The sequence below is a fragment of the Grammomys surdaster genome, unplaced genomic scaffold (genome assembly GCF_004785775.1).
Source record: "Grammomys surdaster isolate TR1022 unplaced genomic scaffold, NIH_TR_1.0 203, whole genome shotgun sequence".
Classification (NCBI taxonomy): domain Eukaryota; kingdom Metazoa; phylum Chordata; class Mammalia; order Rodentia; family Muridae; genus Grammomys; species Grammomys surdaster.
The window spans coordinates 11,009,772-11,031,954 of record NW_021604648.1 but is presented as its reverse complement, the minus strand read 5'-3'; the positions used below and the strand labels follow the sequence as shown (position 1 = coordinate 11,031,954).

The window sequence follows — 22,183 nt, the reverse complement described above, 5'->3', positions numbered from 1 at the left end:
AGCCAGGACCCTCGCCCTTACCCTTACCCCCTACCTTTCCCCACCTGCACAATGTCCTCTGAAGCTTGGCAACTGCAAGATCCTGCTTAGCAACTGCAGATAGACTCAAATCAGAGTACCATGTCTTCTTAAGAATAGCAGGGAGACCATAACTCAAGCAGTGTACCATATCTTCTGAAGAACTGCAGGTAGATCATAATTCAAGGCAGTGTACCATATAGACCATGACATGTTTCAAGGCACAGGCCAAGAAGATTTTGTACTTTTCCACCACCTGGACCCTCTTACCCCCTCCCCTTGTAAAACATGCTATAAAAAAAAGCATTTCATGTTCAAAAAAAAAAAAAGAAATAAAAAAAAAAAGAAAAAAAAAAAAGAAGATAAGCTAACGTGGGTCTCAGTCACAGTTGTGTGTCAGGAAGCAAAATCAGCGGAGCCTCAGCCTTCAAAAGGAAGCGCTGTCCCTTTGTCCAAGTGCCTTGGAAAATGTCTTTATAACTGGCGGTGTGGAAATTAAGAAAAGCTTTTCATATTCTGAAAAGGTATGCTGCTTATAAAGGTAATGTGCAGGTTTGGGGTTGGGGGACTGGGAAGGAGGCTGATATAAAGGAGCAAAGGTGTGTGGTGCCAAGTTACCATAGCAACATGTTCTACTGCTCTGTGGCTCCCAGTCTTGGGCTTGCCCCCAGATGGATGAGGAGCTTGGCAAACGCCAGAACCAAGCTTCTCTGCATGAGATTATTTTCTCCATATGCAGTCAAGAGAGGCAGACACCCTTTCCCACAAATGATGTTCAAAACAAAGATTTTTACAAAGCAACTTCCTCTCCTTTCTTAGAGTGAGACCAGAAAGCCCATGTCTCCCTCCATTGCCTGTGATGAGAAGTACTCAGTAGATAGCTGTGTTATGAGCAAACGATCAGAATTTACTCAGCCAGCCAGTCTGGCAGGGAACATCACTGCTTATTGGCAAGAAGAGGCTCCTAAACTATATCAAGGACTCTCGGAAAGGAGAACTAAATTCACTGTCTGTTGCAAGCCACACAGTTTGTTTATGTCTGGATCTGGCCTTTATTAAATTTCTTCATCCTGTGGCACATTCCCCTCAAATATTGTGTTTATTATTCGGACAGAGCAGGGAGCTGCTCCCCACCCATGCCCCTCAATCTTTTGTCCAGCACATATCTCAGATCAGATGTTGTAGGGACAGCGTGTGACAATGTCTGCTTAGCGGACATTCTGTTCTCCACCCTTCTGAGATCCTGATAGAGAAGGGACCCTGCCCTGGCCAGCATCTGGGCATATCATTTCTTCCTTATAAAGAACAGAGACAAACCTTCCTGGAGCCAGGACAGCTGTTTTTGAAATCAGTCTCCTAGGATTGAAAAGTGTTACTGCATTCCAGGAGTAGGACTCTCTGTTCTACCTTGGAGGAAGGTGTTAAGGGAGGGTCTCATTGCTCAAGAAATTTCTGTCTGCTTCTCCTTCACTACAATAGTCTTACATTTTTGGCACTTCTGGGACTCTGCTTTCCTGGAAAACAGTTTCCTCTTGAAGCTCCTCTGCTGCTTCATGAAACCCCTTAAGCCAAAGTGGGGAAAAACAGAGGGGCATCCCCAACCCCACAGATACGTGAACTACTTCAGCCTGCTAATGACCAACATGCTGGCAGTCCAAGGAAGTCTCCCCAGTTAATCCCCACAGTGGCTCTGGGAGGCAAATATTTTTCATTCCTGTTTTATCTTTGAGGAATCAGGTCTTAGGGAGATCATATTAGCAGTCCCTGGCTGAGCTATTATTTAAATACAGGTTCTGGGTATACACTTACATTGAAAATAGCCAAAAGCAGCAGACACAGCCAATTAAGTTTTGCCATTGTCAAAACTTGGGGAGAGCAAAGGAAGAAAACACAGGCACAAACAGAACCCTAATAACTCTGAGGCCCCAATAATGCTAATTTTAGATCTTAACTGCAATAGCATATGTGTTGTGGTTGGTGGCAACAGGAAAGGACTGAACAGGAAATACCATGACCCAGATTCTGGCTAATGAGTAAGATTAACAAATACCAGAGAGGGCTCTGCTTTCTATGCAATCCTTCAAGACCTAGCTCCCCTGTGCAAACTTTTCTGAGAAACTGTATGACTTCTAGAACCAATCCTTTGCTCTGTTCCTCCACTGTCTTTTGTCATAGATTGGTTACAGCTCTTCCTTAGTATAGTGTTAGTATTATTTTCCCTAGCTGACTGAGTACCTAGAGCATCATGTCTTTGTACCCAGGACCTTGAAAACTGCCTAGCAAAGTCTCAAGTCAGTTGCTGCTCAATAAATTGTTCCCATTTCCTACTCTGAGTTTCCTAGTTTTCATCAGTATCCCACTTCCTTTACATCCTGTCTTGGGTGGGACTGGCATTCTTATTAGCTGCTTAGCATATGAGCCCCCTTCTCATATCTTGGAAAACTGGTATTTTATGACACGGGATGAGAGAGTATGTCTTCTCTCGTCCACGTATAGAAATTGGAAGAAGCCAGTCACTCTTCTACATCCCTGGCAATAAGACCAATCTCACCAAAGAACTCAAATTTGAAGGAGTATGACCTAAAAATCTTGGAAGGCTTAGAATGTGTGCTAGTGGTGGTGGTACTGACATGTATGGTACAGTGAAGTGTGAGTAGTGTTCCGACTACTGTGTTTCTGTGGTCAGTGCTTGTGCATCCTGGTCAGTGCTCAGACATTCTGTCTATTCTGAAACCTTCATGGTAAGCTCCCAATGAGCTCCTACTTTGATTACGATAGCCAGAATTAATTTCTGGTTTTTGATTGGTTTTTTTGTTTTGTTTTGTTTTTTTAATTTTGTTTTGTTTTGTTGGTTTTGGATTTTTTGCAACTAAAGGCCTGGCTGATATATTTGGTGGACCCCAAAATACTTGGTCTTAGATAATGGGATCCAAAGATCAACTAATAAGTTACTCCTGGTACAAATCCAAGACAGAGATATGGAATAATCACATCCTTTGCTGCACTTTTATCTTTTCACACTCAGTCTCAAAACCCTAACTGCTGCAGGTGAGGCAGGCAATAAAATGAGGTTTGAAGACTGGGAAAGTAAAGCTTAAAAAAATCCAAACAACCTTTTTTACAGCCTCCATACTAATGGGAGAGGCCTCCAAACTGCCTAATTTTCAAATCTCCTGATTTCTACCCTAAGGCTTTTCATAGCAAAATAATACTAAATGATTAATTTGTATTGACTTAATAAATTTATCCAAAAATATTCATTAACCACCCATTATGTGTCAGTCATCCATCAGGACAAGCCCTACTGTGTTTTCGAGAAAGTACTCTATGATTATTGTGGTGGTCAATCTCAATTGTCAAGATCTAGAATCACCTGAGAGATCAGCTGCTAACCATGATGTGAGGGATTATCTTGACTAGATTAACTGAGGTGAGAAGATCCACCCACTATGAAACTGGTTTGCAGGAGTACTTTAGAAGACTTTGGAGACGTAGGCTACTTCTGTGAGCAGAGATTTATAGGCAGCTCCTGAGAGCTCAGAAGACAAGAACACTATTAGAAATGTAGACCTTCCTAGGGTGTGGGAGATGATTTAGAGGTTAGAGCCTTAGCTTCTCTTCTAGAAGAAGTAGGCTCACAACTCTCTATAACTCCAATTCCAAGGAATCCATTATCTTCCATGGGTACCAGGTATGCAAATGGTACTCAAAGGAGGAGGAGGAAGAGGAGGAGGAAGAGGAGGAGGAGGAAGAGGAGGAGGGAGGAGGAAGAGGAGGAGGAGGAGAATAGAAGGAGGAGGAGGAAGAAGAGGAGGAGGAAGAGGAGGAAGAAGAGGAGAAAGAGGAGGAAAAGGAGAATAGGAGGAGGAGGAGGAAGAAGAGGAGGAGGAGGAGAAGGAGGAGAGTAGGAGGAGGAAGAGATGTGAATAGTAGAAATTGCACTTAATGAAGTTTCAGATGAGACGGATCTCTGGAAGGAATTGGACTACAGGTCACAGAACTTGTCTCTACTTTGTCAATGTCCTGAAACTTAATAGGAAACCAACTTTAAAAGTGGCAGACTAATTTAATAGGAGGAGTTCCATGAGAGGAGAGCATTCAAGATGTGGCATGGTTACTATTGGATGTTTTTAGCCAGATTTACAGCAATACTCAGGAGCAAAATGTATAGAAACTTTTGAAAGATGTGTGCTCTGCTGGAAAAGAAAGTAGTTGAAATAAAGACGTGGTATTACAGAGGTTAGTCCCTTTAAAGATACCAAGAAAAGGAAGAGGAATAGAAGGAAGAAACCACTTTGCATGAGAAAATAGGAAAGATACTTTGAAGGCATCCCAGGGATTGGACAGATCTCAACCATTAACTACATCCATCTCAGGCTGTAGTTATAAAATTGTAAACTCATTTGAAAGTGAACCTTTGGGGTAGATTGATCTCACAGGGTAATGGAGGGAAACAGTTTACTGATTTTAGCTGCCTAGGGGGACAAAAGCAAAATGCTATGATACTGGATATGAAGTGTCCTTAGGAAAGGCTCAGACAGTAAAAGGTTGCTGGAATACACCGGTAATGATAGTACTCAAGGTGGTGGCAGGAGAGTCACAGGGTCACGTCCAGCTTGGACTGCCAGAGTTCTTTTCTTACTACCCCTACTTTCAAAGTAATGGGTGGTCCCCATTTTGGGATGTTCTAAACACTAAAGGAGGTGAGCCCCAGCTGGAGGAGGTAAGTGACTAGAATTAGGTCCTTGGGGATAGAGTATCCCTGACCCCTTCCTGCCTCTTTCTCTTTCTCTTTTTTGTTTTTTGTTTTTGGTTTTTGGTTTTTCGAGACAGGGTTTCTCTGTATAGTCCTGGCTATCCTGGAACTCACTCTGTAATCCAGGCTGGCCTTGAACTCAGAAATCTGCCTGCCTCTGCCTCCCAAGTGCTGGGATTAAAAGTGTGTGCCACCACTGCCAGTGGCCTCTTTCTCTACTTACTGTGTGAAGTGCTCTGCTCTACCATGCCCTCCCCATACTGGTGGACTGATGATGGAAGTCATCAATATAAAAACCAAGCTAGACTCTGTGTCATCCAACTTACTGTTTGCCTTACTCCTTGCACGTGGTCGGGGTCTTGTCATGGTCTCGTGGGCCACACCCCCACATGGTGAGGACAGCTTAGTGAGAATACCTGGGGACCCTGCCTGAACAGCATGCATGACTTTTGTGGCAGATCTGAGAATGCCAAAGTCAACATCATGAAACACAGTCATGAAACCACAATACCAATAAGACTTGTCAAGAAATAGCCTGGCTGCATCTCCTGTTGGAAATAACTCTGAAGCTTATTCTTCTATGCCTCATGTTCTCTAACTGGATTTTTTCCCCCTGAAATCACTTCTAAAATAAACTACCTACAGTTAACTCCTGTTCTCTCTATCTGCTCCCAGGGATCCCAACAAGATGACCTTTCTCAAGGTGAACTTGGGAAAATTACTCAGATAAGGTCCTGTAAAATGAAGATATTACTTTTCTCCCAGAGACAAACTGACGAGATAGCGCAGCCTAATTCCTGACATACAGTTCAGTGCCGAGGACTGGTATGTAGGAGCACTTCTGTTTTACTTCTTGTTCCTCAGAGAAGCGGCCCGGCTTCAGCTCTAGTCAAGCCTCATCTCCAGGGCCTCACCACACTTCCTGTCTGGCTCCATGCCAGATGCTACCTCTTATTTTAGCCCTGCTCACCATGACATTGTCACATCTCTGAACGTAACCACCCTGCCGCACACTTGTGATCCAGCACATGATATTCTCAGTGCCTCTGTGCAGATCTTTCTCTTCCCTGTCAAGCCTCCACTTAGGTTTCCCTCTTCTGCAAGGCTTTCCTGTTCTCCCTCCTTTGTCTTTTCTGTCTATATACACAAGTATACACACTGAGGGCATGCAGGGAGGACACCTAACCCAGGTATGCTATCCTCTTTAACTGCACATCACCCGGAACCATAATTATGTCCTTCCTTACTTTTTTCCTTCACGAGAATGAGAACATCTGTCTACAGCAAAAATCACATATTACTTCTGTATTTCTGCTGCATACCTTAGCAGCCAACTTTTAAAAATGTAAAAACACTTCCTAGCCAGGCAGTGATGGCATATGCCTTTAATCACAGCACTCAGGAGGTGGAGGCAGGCAAATCTGTGAGTTCCAGGTCAGCCTGGTCTACAGAGTGAGTTCCAGGACAGCTAGGGCTATACAGAAAAACCTTGTCTCAGAAAACAAACAAACAAACAAACAAACAAATGAATAAAATGTAAAATAACTTTTGAAAAGTAAACAAGTTTTAAAAACACCATTGAGCTAGAGGAATTATCCCTACTCGTGAGTTGAGCAAACAAGATAAGCTTTAACTGATTCTATCCAATTTAATGCAACTAATCCATGGTAGATGAGGAACTCGGAACTGACTGTTTGACTTGAAAGCAGGACATTTCTTCCACAGCACCTTAGCTGTGAGGACTGTGTGCCAGAGATGCTCACTTAGCTCTCACTTCTTAGAAGATAAACTCCTGTATAACCGTAGAGGGAAGGTAGCTTTCCATCAGAAATGACCTAGACTCCAGTCATAGTTGATGGCAGAGGAGGAAGCTAAGTCAGGACTCACTTGAGAATCCACAGAGAGGATCAGATGGCTGCAGGCTCTGATCCTCTAAGGGGACCGAGACTAGGGTCACTGAGCCTGATAGTCTGGAGTTTCTGCTTGGAGATCATGTGATTTGATAAGCACTAAGAGTGAATCCAGGAGCTGGTGGGATAACTCAGCGATTAAAAGCACTCCTTGCTCTTGGAGAAGACCTGGATTAGGTTACCGGAACCCACGTGGTGTCTCACAACCTTTCATAACTCTAGTTTCAGGGAATCTAGCGACCTCTAGAGGAAAGGGCAGGCATACACATGCCATACATACATAGATGGGGGCCGACACTCATACACATAAAACTAATCTTGAAAAGATAGAGTGATCTAACATGAAGAACACGGACAAGGCACTATGATGAGTGGGAAATAGGAAGGAAAAGGGAGGGAGATAGAAAGCGAGAGCCAGAGGTGCGTGGGGGAGGGAGCGAAAGGCTAACTTTAGCTTTTGATAATTTCCATTGATGACCAATGAGTTCCACAAGACCCCTAATTCTTAATAAAACACTTCTTTTTCAGCTAATTCGGCTCATTTTTTCTATCCCACATCTATATAGAGCTATGACTCTCATGTATTAACATATTCCTAAGTGTGATTTCATGTTCGCAATTTCATGTTTCCTCATATTCTACCTGCAATGAAGCTAACTGCCTATGGATGTCACAGGTTGGTTTCTTTGGAAGCAGGTACTGAGGGAAATGGGGTTGATACATATTAGGGATCAATATATGTGAAGGAAGAAGGAAGGAAGTGGGATGTAGAAAGGAGAAAGTCAAATATCATAAAGGTCATGAGAGAGCCTCCTTTCAAGCAAGGGCTCTGGAGCATATGCTGTCCTCCAGAGCATCCCAACTGGATCTTTTTACCTGCAGCTCACACAGCCACGGGACAGATGCCAAGGGAATCCCAGAGTCTGCAGCAAACTGAATCTCTGCAGCTGAGACCGTGCAGAAGAAGCTAGAACTGAAGGCTCTCTTCTGGCCACACTCCTTATGTTTAGACAGCAAATCCTTCCTAAAGGGACAATCCTGTTTACCTCCTTAACTGTGTCACCATGTTGACAGGGTGCCGTGATTTTTTTTTTATACTGCACATTTCATCTAGACACCTAGTATGTCTGATCTAGACACCTAGTATGTCTGATCTAGACACCTAGTATGTCTGATGAAGGGCTCACAGCAGATTTATTGCCAAGCCACACACTAAACCAAACAGTTCTACTTTTCAATTAAGATCTTGATCTGAAGTGATCCAAGAGGCTACGAAAGGCCTTATCTCCTTCTCCTTCTGTTCCACTGCAGTCTCTCTCTTTTTGGTTTTTTGGTTATTGGAGAAAGCATTTTCCTACACAGTAAATGTGGTCTGTTAGTAATAAATCAATTTATTCTCTGGAACTGCTTCCTCTATGTCCTTTGTCAACTCCACTTCTCCACCAAGGCGCTGAGTTTTAGGAGTGAAGAGCAGGGGTCATGGAAAATACATTGCCCCTGAGCATTGCTTTTTCCCAGGAAGCAGCAGCATATGTCAGCCTTCTGTCAGAAAGCATCACAGGTAAGAAGTCCTGGCCACATTTGTGTTAGTCAGGGTCCTCCAGGCTTGTGTGTGTGTGTGTGTGTGTGTGTGTGTGTGTGTGTGTGTGTGTGCATGTGAGAGAGAAGGGAGAGGAGAGAGGAGAGAAGAGAGAAGAGAGAGGAGGAGAGAGAGAGAGAGAGAGAGAGAGAGAGAGGGAGAGAGAGGAGAGAGAGGGAGAGAGAGGGAGAGAGAGGGAGAGAGAGAGGGAGGGAGAGGAGCAGACAGAGACAGATAAGGAGAGACAGGGTAGAGTTTTCTTTCTCTTTCTTTCTTTTCTTTTTTTTTTTTTACTGTATTTTATGTGCATGGATGTTTTGCCTGCATGTATATCTGTATATCATATGTGTGCCTGGTGCCAGAGGGCATCAGATCACTCAAGACTAGAGTTACAACCAGTTGTGAGTCACCATGTTGGTGCTGGAAATTGAACCCGGGTCCCTTGAAAGTCAATGCTCTTATCCACTGAGCTATCACTCCATCCCCTAGAATCTACTTGGGCTGTAGGCTGACAAAGCTAGATTCTGCATGATAGCCTGCCAGCTGCAGATCCAGAAGAGAACCAGTGCTGCAGTTTGAGTCTACAGATCATCTGCTGAGGTTCTCTCATGCCCAGGGAAAGCAAGTGTTTTGTCAGGCTTTCATCTGATTGAGTAAATCCCACTACATTATGATCGCTTTTACTCTGAATCCACTAGTATGAATGTTAATTGCCTCCAAAATGTTCTTTAAAAATTCAAACATTATGTTTGAGCAAATTTCTGGGCCAAGGTGACTTAGAAAAGCCGACATAAAGTTAACCATTGTAATAGTGTAAGTTGAATTTTTTTTTTTGTACAACTTCAGTTTACAGCAGAATTCCAAAGTAGTTGTGTGAGTGCCAGTTGCTGGAAGACCCACTGCACAGAAGGCCTACATGGTACAGAGCCTCACAATAGATCACAATCAAAGAAGAGGAAAGAAATTCCAGAAGAGATGCAAAACCACCAGGCAGACAGAAACATTAGAATTCGAAGACGAGTTTGGCAAACACATACTCCTAGCCTTAATGATTTCCTTCTGTTTCAGAGATGAAGAAATGGGAAATCCAGAAACCAAAGAACCATGTTCTTCTGTGGGACAGACTTGGTAGAGCAGAGTTGCAAAATCAGACCTTCGGGGCTAGTGTATTTCTCCTCTAACTCTTTGGTATAGGTAACTGAGGCTCTGGCTTCCGATGGGGGTGGGGTTGGCAGTGACCCTTGCTAATACTTTGAAGTTCTAGATCTCTGAATTCGTCCCGTGAAAGACTTTGGACTTAAAGGTTTTTTTTTTTTTTTCCAGTATGTATTCCTTGTACCGGGTTCTATTTCCTTAATAGGTCTGCTCAAGCTCAGGGAGACTGGTATGGAGTGAGTGAATTTTGTTTGGAAACAGTATCAGTTCTTTGTATCACTCTCATTGCAGTTACCTTCTGACAGAAACAACTTAAGGGAGGAGAAGCTAGCTTTAGCTCACAGTTTCTGAGGTTTTTCAGATTAGCATAGCAGGGACATCTTGAAAGAATAGCTCCTTCTGTGGCAGTGGGAGCTCACAGTTGGCCTGGGAAACAGATAGAATGCTAATGCTTCTGAAATTCTGGCCTGAGTGACTTCTGCCTGCTAGGCCCAGCGGCACTCTCAGCTGAGGAAGAAACACTGAAGTCATGAACCTGTGGGGATACTTCAGATTCAAAGCATAATAAAAACAAAAATCAACTAGATAATTTTTATGTGTGAGACACAGACAGACAATAAATTAAGGAATCACATCCTATGTAGGTACAGAAAAAATAATTTCTTTTTGAGACAATGTCTTACTATGTAGACCAGGCTAGCCTTGAACTCAGAGATCTACCTGTCTTTACCCCTCAAACTCTGGTGAAGATGTTTTTAAAGAAAACCTGAAATTCTTATTGTAATTACAAACCATTTCCTAACATTTGTTTTATGCATTCAGAGATTTGCATCATGGGAAAGAGTTACTTAAATTAAGTCTGTGCTTCTAAGGGGGGGGGCACCTATTGATTAGAAGACAAACCTGTATTCTGCTTAAATACAACAGAACCTTTAGCAGAGCCTGTTTGTGGTTCCTGTGGTTTGAGGTCCCTTACAGATGGATCTGAGACAGGAACCAGTTGAGCAGCCTCTCTTGGGTTCATCCTAGCTCCCTAAAGCTCCCTCTTTGTGTGTCTTGAGCTGACCTAATAGCACAGCAGCAGTCCCCATTGGTCACCCATTATGGTCCCTGGGTCACATGCAGGTAATAAATAACTACCCTCTGCTCTTTCTTTTCTCCTGCCCCAGATTCTCTGGTCCACTTGAACCATGCCTCTCTCAAGCAGAGATTTGCTCTGTATCAGCCAACTCTCTACAAATCAGCTGACTAATGATTTTCTATCTTTATTATAAAACAACCTAGAAAAGTTTTGTAGTTTACTGAGACTACCTCTGAGTCATATCTCAGAAAAAAAAATCCTTCATGAGCCATTCTATGTGATTTTGGGTCAGAGGAGCCCCCTCTTCATTCCTAAAAGCAGCTGACTTTTAATACCATGGCTCTGGACCAGGAGATCTCTGGGCTTCCAAGGCATTGTAGAGGAATAGTCGATGTTTGGCATGTCACTTTTGTCAGAGATTCGGTCATCCCTGTAAAGAGAATATTATAACAACTTTGTGTGTGTATACATGCATGGGTGTACACACACAGCACCCTTTGCCCTGGGGTTGTCTACAAATCAATGAGATCATCTAAGTGACAATCCTGTGTCTGCTCAAACGTTAAGTTCCCTTTATAATCGGATTACGGTTTCCATGAGTCATCTCATATGTCAGTTCTTGGCATAGCTGTCTTTAATCCTACCATGATTTCTCTTTTTTCTCCTTTCTCCTTTCCTGGCAAATGATCAAGTTGATCATATGGACACCTCCCCCCGATACCATATTTAATACCTTTTTGGCTCTACCATCCCTTGTTGGTTAGTTGTATAAGCTTTCCCACCACTAGGGTGACTAGAACTCCCTCCCTCCGTGGCAATCAATCAGAATGGCTTGCAGTTGACAGCTGGATACCCGAGAAGTGGCATACTACTGTTCAATCTATGTGCAGTCCCAGGGAAAAACCAAAGGGTGAACTAAGAATCCAGAATTGTGCACTCCAGACCCTCATTGCTGTTGATTATCTCAGGGGGCTCCAGGCCATGTCTTTTTAAAAAGTGTTGTCTTAGAAACTCACTCCTTCTGAAAATTTTTAATTTCTTCCCAATTTCTAAAACAGAAACAAAAACCAAAAAAGCCAATTCACTGATTTCAATTTGTGACACTCACACATGCATATACAAGAATGTGGGATCATACACTGGGGCGTGGGTAACCTGTGAGTGGCCACCTCCATCCCAAGAAAATGGACTCTCCTTCCCCAGCAGTCAGGCCATTAAAAAAGAAAAGAAATATCTTTTCAAGCCAGGGAGTAGCAGTGGGAGTGGTCTACCTTAAAAGGTACTAAGTTAGAGAGCAGGTATCTTCTGACCTAGACTTGAAAGATAACTAAGTTATACAAGTCTAGGTTGAAGGAAGAACATTAAGATATGATTAGGAGCCAGGGACACCTTTAATCCCAGCACTCAGGAGGTGAAGGCAGGTGAATCTCTATGAGTTCAAGACCAGCCTAGTCTATGTAGTGCACAAAGTTACACCGTGAGACCCTGGCTCAGGCCAACCCTCTTCCTGAAAGATGGGGGTTGGGGGGGTGGAGTTCATCACAGCTCTGGTGAACTTTGTATGCCCTGATGGTCTGAACCACCACGTTTCTCCCCTTTTCTCTGTACCCTCTCACACGCCTAGTTTTCATAACTGACCTTCAGCCTAATTCTACCCTCCGCTCACACTTCCCTGCTTGGACAGAAGCCCTGCCTTGAACTTCAGGCTGCCTGGCTTGGATCCTGATGCTGCTTTGCTGACACAATCCATTCTCCCAGGGAACACCCAGAGTTCCACTCTAGCCCTGGCAACCCTGTTTTCCCAGTTTCACCGCTCCCCCTCTTCCCTATGGGCTCTAGTGCTGAGGTTCCACCAGGCCTCATCGCTAAACCCACCCCAAATCAAACAAAACATGGATAAGCCTCATCTGAGGCTCATTTCTCTCATTCGTAGCATTGAGAGGGTTGTAGTAGGTGACTTCTAAAGTAGCTCCCTTCCAACACTAACATTCTTTGTCTCTAAGTAGGCCAACGATATGGGAAGTCTACATTGGCTCAGAACAATTGAGGCTGGGAGAGGGTGAGTCGGACTCAGCAAAACATCAAGCTAACTGTGAAGCCAGGAGCTTAGACAGCAGCACATCACTAGGCAGACAGCGGCTACAGACTCCTGCTGGAGATTAGCCCACTCAGATGGCTATAGACAAGATGCTGCCACATCCAGCTTATTAGCCACACTCAGTCAAGGAATTAGCAAATATCATCTTTTCTTTCTGAAGGAACATGGATGATTTGTGATCTAAAGCTATCTAGTATGGTGACTGTAACTCTATCTTTCCCTGTGGCTTTGGAGTACAGTGGTTATTTTATTAGTAAAGTGCCCAATTTCCTACTGTGCAGCGACTAGTCCCAGAGCATCCAGTCTTACTCTCAGCGGCATTCTAAATTCCTTTCAGATGCTTCACAGGCCATGCAAAAAGAAGAGCTCAGGACCTTGGAGGGATACACTTGACTCCCGTGGTTATTTACTAGTTGTGATTATCAGGGCCTTGAATTGCCCAGCTGTGACTGAGATAGCAAAGCGGAACTGGTAGAGCTACCACCCAGGATGAGGCATCTAATACACAAAAGCTTCCCCCAAATGGGAACCCCCAAAGCCTTCCTGACTCATAAAAATCCCCCTTGGGACATTTTTTCTTGCTTATTTGACCTTTTGCTCTCATTCTTACATAAGCCTGCAAAGCCCTGTGGGTCTGCACAACTTCCTGCTCCAAGACCAGACCTACAGCACGCTGAGTCAGCATTAGCCCTTCCTGGAGTGGAGTGAACATTCTTTTTTTTTTTTCTCTCCTTTCTATCTTTCTTTTCCAGTATATGTGTGTGTGTGTGTGTGTGTGTGTGTGTGTGTGTGTGTGTGTATGCATATGAATACTTCTGTACTTTGTGGGGAGGTCAGTGGGCAACTTAATAGAAGTCTGTTCTTTCCTTTCACCATGTGGGTCTCAGGGATCCAAAGCAGGTCAGCACACTTCTCTCTCTCTCCTTCTCCTCCTCCCCCCTCCCCCTCCCTCTCTCTCCTCCTCTCCCTCCCCTCCCTCTTCCCCCCCCCTTTCTCCTCCCCCCCCCCCGTGTGTGTGTGTGTGTGTGCGCGTGTGTGTATGTGCAGATACGCAAGTGTGTGTGCATATGTAGAGACTGGCCTGAAAGTTACTACTTGGGCCTGGCTGGCCAGTGAGCCCAAGCAATCCACCTCTCTCCCTGTCCCCAGTACTGATCACAGGCACAGGCAGCCTGTCTTTTTAAAATGGGTTCTAGGTATGAACTGAGGCAAACATTTACTGATTTAGCCTTTTTCTCTGGCCTTTTCCTTTTTTTCTTTTTTCTTTTTTCTTGGTCTGAATATGGAGGCCCAGCTGAAGGCATGGAGAGCTTCACGGTCTGTTCACCACAGTGTACGTTTCAGTTTGGTGCCATGAATTGGCAGAGCCTAAGAGCTAGTGAGGAAGGGATGAGACAGACGCAGTAAGATGATGTCAAACTGCTGGGCTAGGAATTGTCTGTGTAACTCAATTCATGCTGGCTGTGGGTTAACAGTCCTGGTTAGATCTTCAAGAGGATTCTAGCACCAGGGGCCAGGAACCATAAGACCTTAGGGATCATTTAGCTCTACTCTTTAGCACACAGATGGAGAAACTGAGGCAGCTCAGTGGAAAGGCCAGCAACTGTCCCCAAAGGCAGAACTCTAAATTCTAGGCCCTCATTTTTTTTATATTATCTTATGATAAAATATTCATTATTCAGATCCAGCACACTGAGGCCAGACATGGAGGTGACCTCTTGGTATCTCAACACTTGGCAGGTGGGATCAGGAAGATCAGGAAATCAAAGCCAACCTTGGCCACATGTTAAGTTCAAGGCCACCCTCTGCTACAAGAGACTCTATTTCAAAACAAACAAACAAATAAACAAACCAAAACAAAGAACTCAAACAACAATTAGAAACATCTGGCACATGTGGACACTTATTAAATTTCATTGTTGAATATTAGTGTGGAGATGCTGGTGAAAGGCTATCTGCGTAGACAGTAGTTGTTCATGCATTATTTATCTGGTCCCATAAGGAAAGTACCAGATGGTAGAGGGTGTGGACACTATGCTGGGATGTGGGTTCTTTTTTTGTAGGCAACACTAAGCCGTCCTCGGTTTCAGACAAGAGGTATGACATAGTTCATTTTAAAGAGCTATTTCTGGTAGCAAAGAGAAGGATAGATTGAAAGTTGTTAGGTTAGATACCTGGAGATGTAGAGTTTTCAGAGTAGTCCTGGCAACAGATGAGTTAGGAACACGTGGTGGTGGTCATGTAAAAAATATGTTTCTTAAACAAATTATTTTATTTTATTGTGTATCTATGATGCATAAGGGTGAGAGGTGTATATGTGATGGTCAGGTACAACTTCTGGAAATTGATCTCTTCATTCTGTTATGGTCATCAGACACTGAGATAAGCACTTTTATCTGCTGAGCCATCTTGACAGGCCACACAATTTCTTAATTGCCACAGCCTGGTAAATTTCCTCAAGATTACAGTGTAGTGAGTCCTCGATATCTGTAAGTAGAAGGGGAAGTGGAGTAGAGCAGCAGGCTGGGCCTTGGGACAAACCGAGAACAACTACTTAGGCTGCTGGGCTCGTACATATGATCACAGGGTAATCAAGCAGGTTTCAGTTACAGTAAAACATATATTTGATGGTCACTGTCCTGGGAGGAACACATGCTGCTAAGAGCAACTAAAAGTCTCTAATAGACACTGAAAATTTGACTAAACAAAACATTTTCACAGGAAAGTGCAGCAAAGATGGTATGTCAGGACACAGAGGAAGATCATCATGTTATAAGTACCACTTATTGTGTGGGACATATGTCTATCCCAAACAGTATTCTGTTTTAGAAACATTATTTTACTATTGATTTCCTGGGTGACTTTAAGTCAATCCACTTAACCGTTTTAGCTTCATCTGCAAAATAAATGGGCATAGACCATATGGTTTCTAAAGGCCCCATCAGTTCTAAAATAAGCACAGAGGCAATATATAATTACATATTGTATTCTTATGGCAGTAAGTTACACCCCTGCTACTTCTGAAGACGCCTTGAAAGCTCCCATGATTCTTCAGGACTCTTGCCTCACATCTGGCTTCCATCTGAGACTCTGATGTGTGAGCGCTCATCCAGTGAACTGTCCAGTGGAGCATATCCGGGAAGAGACTCACCGTTGACAAACAGAAAGCTGGCGTGAGGATTTGAGACACGCTGGCCCCTTGCACTTTTTGGTCTTCAGACCAGATTCATCTCTTTACTCTGAACCATCTCATTTGTTTAATTGTCTTGTCAAATTTTTCTCGAGGCATGGTTTTTTGGCCCTAAGTTCATCAGGTTGGCAGTGTACTGAGACTAGATTAGAAAAGAGCCTCGTTATGAGTGAAGCTTCCAGCCTGGCCCTGGTGTGAGCTCCTGTCTTCGTCCCCACTGCTTGCTTCAGAGCCTTCTAACACAGACAGCCAGTTGCTCTGGAATGTTTTCTCATATTTTTATTGTTTCCATATTTTTCCTTCTCTTTCTTTCTAAAAATTATTTAAATATTTATTTTAAGATTCTCTCTCTCTCTCTCTCTCTCTCTCTCTCTCTCTCTCTGTGTGTGTGTGTGTGTGTGTGTGTGTGTGTGTGTATACATGTACAGTGTGTCCACTGAGCCCTGGCATTGGATTCACTGGAGCTTGAGTTACAGGCAGTTGTAAGCTGCCTGATATGGGTGCTGGGAGCTGGACTGTGGTCCTCTGGAAAAGCAAGTGCTCCTAACTTCTGATCCACCTCCCTTGACCCCACCCACATTTAGCCTTTTCCATCAATGTGTAGAATAAAAACCTGGGTTTACATGTGAGATCGGTAACCCACTAAGCCATCACCCAAGATTCCATACAGTTTTTGAGACAGGGGGATTTGTACCTTGTCATTTTATATTTCCTTTTGGGTTTAGAACTCAACACACACACACACACACACAAAATTGGCAGGTTTAGAAAAATTTAGCCCCACATTTTTTTCTCCTTTTACTTCTGGTTATCCACAAGGTGACTTTAGCTATAAAACAGTGATTCCATAAATTAAAACATCCTATTATAACTAAACGACAAATCAGGTATTAGACCAAACAGTGTATAGTTAGTGACATGCTTGAGACCAGAACTCACTCGGTTGCTCAGTCTTTAGATTGTATTGTCTTTGCTTCCCACAGGCAGGCATCAGCCTAGCTCTGGCTAACCACACATCCTCATGGCTAAGGTCATTCTGGAGTACAGCTCACTCTGCAGGGAGCCTCTCTCATGATCCATAGACAAACCAGTGAGCAAAAACGAACTAGCAGAAAACATTTGGTATTCGGTCCACAGGACAAGGTTCAGCTGTAGTCATTTCTCTGGGTCAAATTCAAGTTCAAATCCACTTCTGAAATATTTCCAAAGCTATTTCTTACATCTTTGCAGAGACACTTCTTTGGTCTGTGTTCATGGATCTAGGCCAAATTGCAGTTTACTCAACACTATGATTCATTTATTTGTTTCCCATACACTGTTTGACTTTTCCCATATTTGACTTTGGACTCCTAGCATATGGTATACATGGCTAGGCAATCAGATTTCTTAGTATTTTTTATGTTACTATAAAAAATTAGATTGAAGGTCAGTTCTAATAATAAACCGGAGACTAGTCCTTTCTTTTCAGTGAGTATTAACTTTAATTTACTTCTCTTTAGTGATTTCCACTGCATTAATGTTGAAGCAAAATTCAGGTCAAGTAGCACATCATTAATAGTGCTTAGTTCATGAATAAGATTCATACAAAGTAGCACAAACCCAAAGAAATGGGCTTACAGAAATGAGGACAGACAGGGCCCAAGCAATTAAAGTCTGAGATATTGTCTCTTCTCTGTTCTCTGAAAGAATATCTTTCTCATGACTTACTCAACACCAAGATGCTCTGTGACAAAATTTCCTGGAATGATGCATCACACACACACACACACACACACACATGCACACACACGCATGCACACACGTGCACACTACCCTTGATAGGGATCCCACAATAGATCAAAGTATAGATTTCACCAAAATCCCACTTCCAATGAGTGTTACTGGGGTTGCTTACAGGAATGTGACTAAGGGGTTACTTACAGGAACAGAAATGACTCAAAGATACCTGCATCACCAAAGCCCACCCCAACATGGGTGACAGCTCACAAAAGTTGGGGACCTGGAACATAGTTTACAGGCAGCTCAACGGGTTTTTCCTTCCAAGTGGGATCAGTTGATCTAAGCCTCTTCCAGGTAGCTCTATCATCTTGGCCTCTTTCCAGCAGTTGGGCTTGTCAGAGTTTTCTTTGCAGCTTGAGATATCTGAAAGTGACTCTCAGTAGTCTTTCATGCTTTCTTTGGGAGGGAGGAGGCTAGTGAATCTGGTCAGTTTCAGAGACTTCTTGAAGCTATTTTGAGTTGTTTACCTTCTATCTTAATGTGCTTCCTTGAAAGATGGAGCTGCATTCAGTCTTGGAGAAAACTGCTACACAGCACCAGGCTGAGCAAGCACAGGCCTTTCCTTTAGGGCATCAGTAGAACTCAGAAGGGTTGACTCTCCAGTTGTCCCTTCTGCATGGCAGACTTACCTCTAGAGTAATGTTCTTTTGATAAGAGCTTGTTCCAAAGGCTTCTATCCAATCTTTTACAAATACATTCATTCTTCAAATACTAATTGATGTCACCACATGTAGGAACTAGAGAAGAAAAATGAGTAGGCCACAGAGATTTTTATCTGATGGAAGGGCCAAAATAGACAGATGGTTAAAACTCCACGTAGGACAAGTATCATGATAGAGCTTTATTAATGAGGCTGCCCAAAGGTAGGTGGCAACAGAGACAGAAACATCACAGAGAACCATAAAGAGAGAGTGTGCTCATGGGAAAAATGGTGATGGTGTGTGTCTCACTGAAGACAAGTAGAAGAAAAACAATGTTGAATACAGATCCTCTCATAGGACAAACACCTTAAACTATGTAGTAGTCACATGTGGGGGAACATGGCCCTCCCATTTCAGTGTGTAAAAGCCATTCAGACACTAACCCCACACGCTACCGTGTGACAGAGAGATGAATGACAACGAATTGGGAACCTAGGGCTCTGTCCAGGAGGAGCTCCTGGACATGGACAGGCATTTCATAGCTGAACTTAGTCATGAGTCCTCTGAGGGCAGAATTGTCTTCCATGGTTCCTCAATGTTGGGGGATCCTTGAGATCACAAAGAGGATACCTGGAAGCAGAATCTAACAGAGGAGTTGAGAAAATGGCAGACCAATGCCACCTACTTGAGGAGGACTGCATTTTAGTGTAATAAGCCAGAGGAAAGTCATACTTTAAGCCTGGTGTAGTAGTGGAAACTGACAGAGCATGCATCCAGCTTTAGGAGTGCAAAGAAGGCTGTGCTGAATTCTAATCACTCCTACCTGCCCTATAAACCCAGAGAACCTAGAGGGTTGGTTTAGTTTAGGGTTCCTCTATAACCTCTTTGACATTCAGAGTTTAGCACAAGGCTCTCTGCTTCAGATTGCTACAACTGTCTCATATCCTCGGTCAAGCTCCTGTAGTAGTAGGCACACCCCTTTTGGGATTGTTGGATTAGCATTCTCACCACCAGATCTTGTCCACGCATTTCATAGCTGAACTTAGTCATGAGTCCTCTGAGGGCAGAATTGTCTTCCATCTCTTAGGAATCAACCAGAGACTAGACTAAAACTCTGTCAATATGTCCCATGTGTGGATGGATGAATGATTGCCTCCAATAAAGGTTTTCATTCTCTTTGTGAATACGGACCTCAGAAAGTGGAAATGCAGGAAGAGTGCTGAGCGTTCTTTAAAGCAGCGGCAAACCATGGGTTTAGAAGAGTCTTGGCTAGCCCAAGCCTCACTGATCCTTTGTAGCTTTATCTTCCTGCTCACACGTCACCATTGCTCTACACCACGTCTACACATAGGCAGGCTTCAGAGATGCATATAAAGGAGCAAGTTAGCCAAGTTCAGCCTAAGAGCCAGGTCTAGCCATCTTCTAGATCACTCTCTGACTTCCAAATTAAGAAATTTAGATGGGTTGCTTATCTCTACAGGTTTAGGGCTCCTGGCCTCCAGTCATCTTGTTTTATACCCGTCCTGCACTCATTTTTTTGAAAAAAGAAAATCCCTGTATACAGTGTCATATAACTGATAATCTCAGCACTTGGGAGGGAGGCTGAAACAAGCAGGCCAGCCTGGGCACACATATGCACACATCACACACACACACACACACACACACACACAGAGTGAATCCCTGTCTCAAAACAAAACACACAAGTACAGGCATGCACATATGCACCCATATCACTCATGCTGTTGTCTTGTTTGTCTGCCCAGCTCCCTTGTTGCCTCCAGAGCAAAGCCTGACTCTTGAGCAGTCAGGCTAGGTCCTCTGGGAACATCTTTGGCTGATCAGACTCCATCATGTTAGCGATATGCAGCTGCTCCATGCCCCTCCTCCCACAACGAGCTTTCATTCTTCTGTGTGTTTTCTTCATGCTTTTAAAGGTATCGCCACAATTTCCCTCATCCACTCCAGCTGGTGAATTCCTGCCTGGTCGTCTTTTAAAACCCAGTCCTCAGAATCCGAGAGTCGCTTCTTCAGCAGGGCCTCCCCTGACTCCTTCAGATGTCTAAGTACCACCTCCACTCTTCTGCGGAAGCGTCTCCACTTGCTTTTATCACTCAAATCCCTGAAATTGTTTGCTTACTCATCCATCTATGTCAGTTGCAAAAGCATGAGTTCCTCTAGACCAAAGGCCACTCATTTTCAGTATGTTAGTGCTTCAGAGGTCTCCACTGGTTGTTTGAGACAAGTCGAATGAGTTCAATTGAATTTTACATGTTTTATCCTCCAACTGCAACTGTTATTCACATCCCTCTATACAAAATGTAATAATAAAACGACTAACTGAACACCTTTACATTTGGTGTTATGTGCGGTGTTTTGTTTTGTTTTGTCTTTGACTTGCAAACAACGCATTCCTATCACTGTTTCTTTACAGATAAAGAATTAGGGCTGGATATGGGAAGGTATCTTTTTGTTTTTAATTTTATCTTTAGATTTATTTTATACATTGGAGTGTTTGGCCGTCATATACATTTGTGCATCACAAGTGTCCCTGAGGCCAGTGAAAGACAGAAGAGGGCATTGGATCCTCTGGAACTGGGGTTACAGACGGTTTTGAGACACTACGTGGGCACTGGGCATCGAGCCTGGGTCCTTTGCAAGAACAGCAAGTGCTCTAAACCACTGAGCCATCTTTCCTGCTCTAGTAGTATCTTTCCTAAGCAGTAGGTGGGGGAGCAATGTTTAAGCAGAAGCTTCTCAAATATTCAAGCCAATGACATCCCATAATACCTGGACCTACCAGGCAGGATCTTACTCTGTCAACTTCTGTAAACTACATCGAGTACAACTATGAAATTCAGGATTGTCTTTGGTCTGACCACCTCCTCTGCTTACCTGTGAAACCTTGGGCAGCTCAATCTTAATATATTGCTTAGTACACAGAAAGACAGAGCCCAGATCGTCTTGCTGTCAGGAAGCTTGTTATCTTCTAGTGCAAGAATCAACATTCTATTTCCGAGGATCAGATTTAGATCCCCCTCACAGTTCATAAATTTGTCTGCTATCCGGGCAGCAACGGTCTGCTCCATGGCTCACTGGAGAATGTGAAACTGTTGGCTCCTGGAATGTTTTTCTAGTTACTGAGTCCTCAAGGTGAAAGGTCTCTCAGAGACATGAGAACAGACCAAATTTATCCAACTCTACATGGCATCAGGCAGCCCTGAGCCACATTCCATTATGGCCCACACAGCAGCTGAGGCTTACCCCATGTGTGACTCCTCAGAATACCGGCCGTCCAAGGGCAGAGTTCTCTAGCCCCATTGTGCAACTGGAGAATGGAAAACTCTTACGGCAGATCTCCTTTCAGGCTGGAGACTGTACAGGACCTTAATGAATTTCCATTTCTCATGTTTTCTGCACCTGCTGCTTACAATAGAGAGGAGAGCCTCACACAAGGGTGTGTGCTCTTGTTCTGAAAGGTGGAACATAGAAGACAGCCAGAAGGGGAAAAGAGTGTGAATATGCTTGTGAACACCTACTATGAGATAGCCATTTTAAATATGCTTTCTTCTCCCTACCTTCTCCAACCACAAAGTCAGGCATGGTGGCACAGATTTATAATCTCAGTGCTGGAGAAGAAGAGATAGGACGGTTCCTGAGACTCTTGGGCCTGTGAGTTCAGTAGCAAGTTCCAGGCCAGTGAGAGACCCTGTCTCAAAAGCATCAAGCTGGGGGCCAGAAAGATGGTTCGATGGTTAAACACGCCTGCTGCTCTTGAAAAGGACCACAGTTCAATACTCCACACCCACACTGGACAGCTCACAATTTCCTGTAAGTCTCGCTCCAGGAATCCTGTGCCCTCTTCTGGCCTCTGTGTGTGCACACTTCAACGTGTATGTGTACACTATGTACATGCACACACACACACACACAAACATGGATATGTATGTGTATACAGACACACATTAGCCAGGTA

The 22,183-nt window shown here is 43.6% G+C and overlaps 1 long non-coding RNA gene across 1 annotated transcript; it reads left to right on the top strand.

Annotated features, from left to right (window-relative positions):
- Window positions 1-473: 473 nt before the first annotated feature.
- Window positions 474-20,552, top strand: LOC114623876. Its single transcript, XR_003711839.1, has 6 exons — window positions 474-542; window positions 8,203-8,245; window positions 9,332-9,457; window positions 12,184-12,303; window positions 12,503-12,558; window positions 20,145-20,552. It is a non-coding gene; the product is annotated as an uncharacterized LOC114623876 (long non-coding RNA).
- Window positions 20,553-22,183: the final 1,631 nt, after the last annotated feature.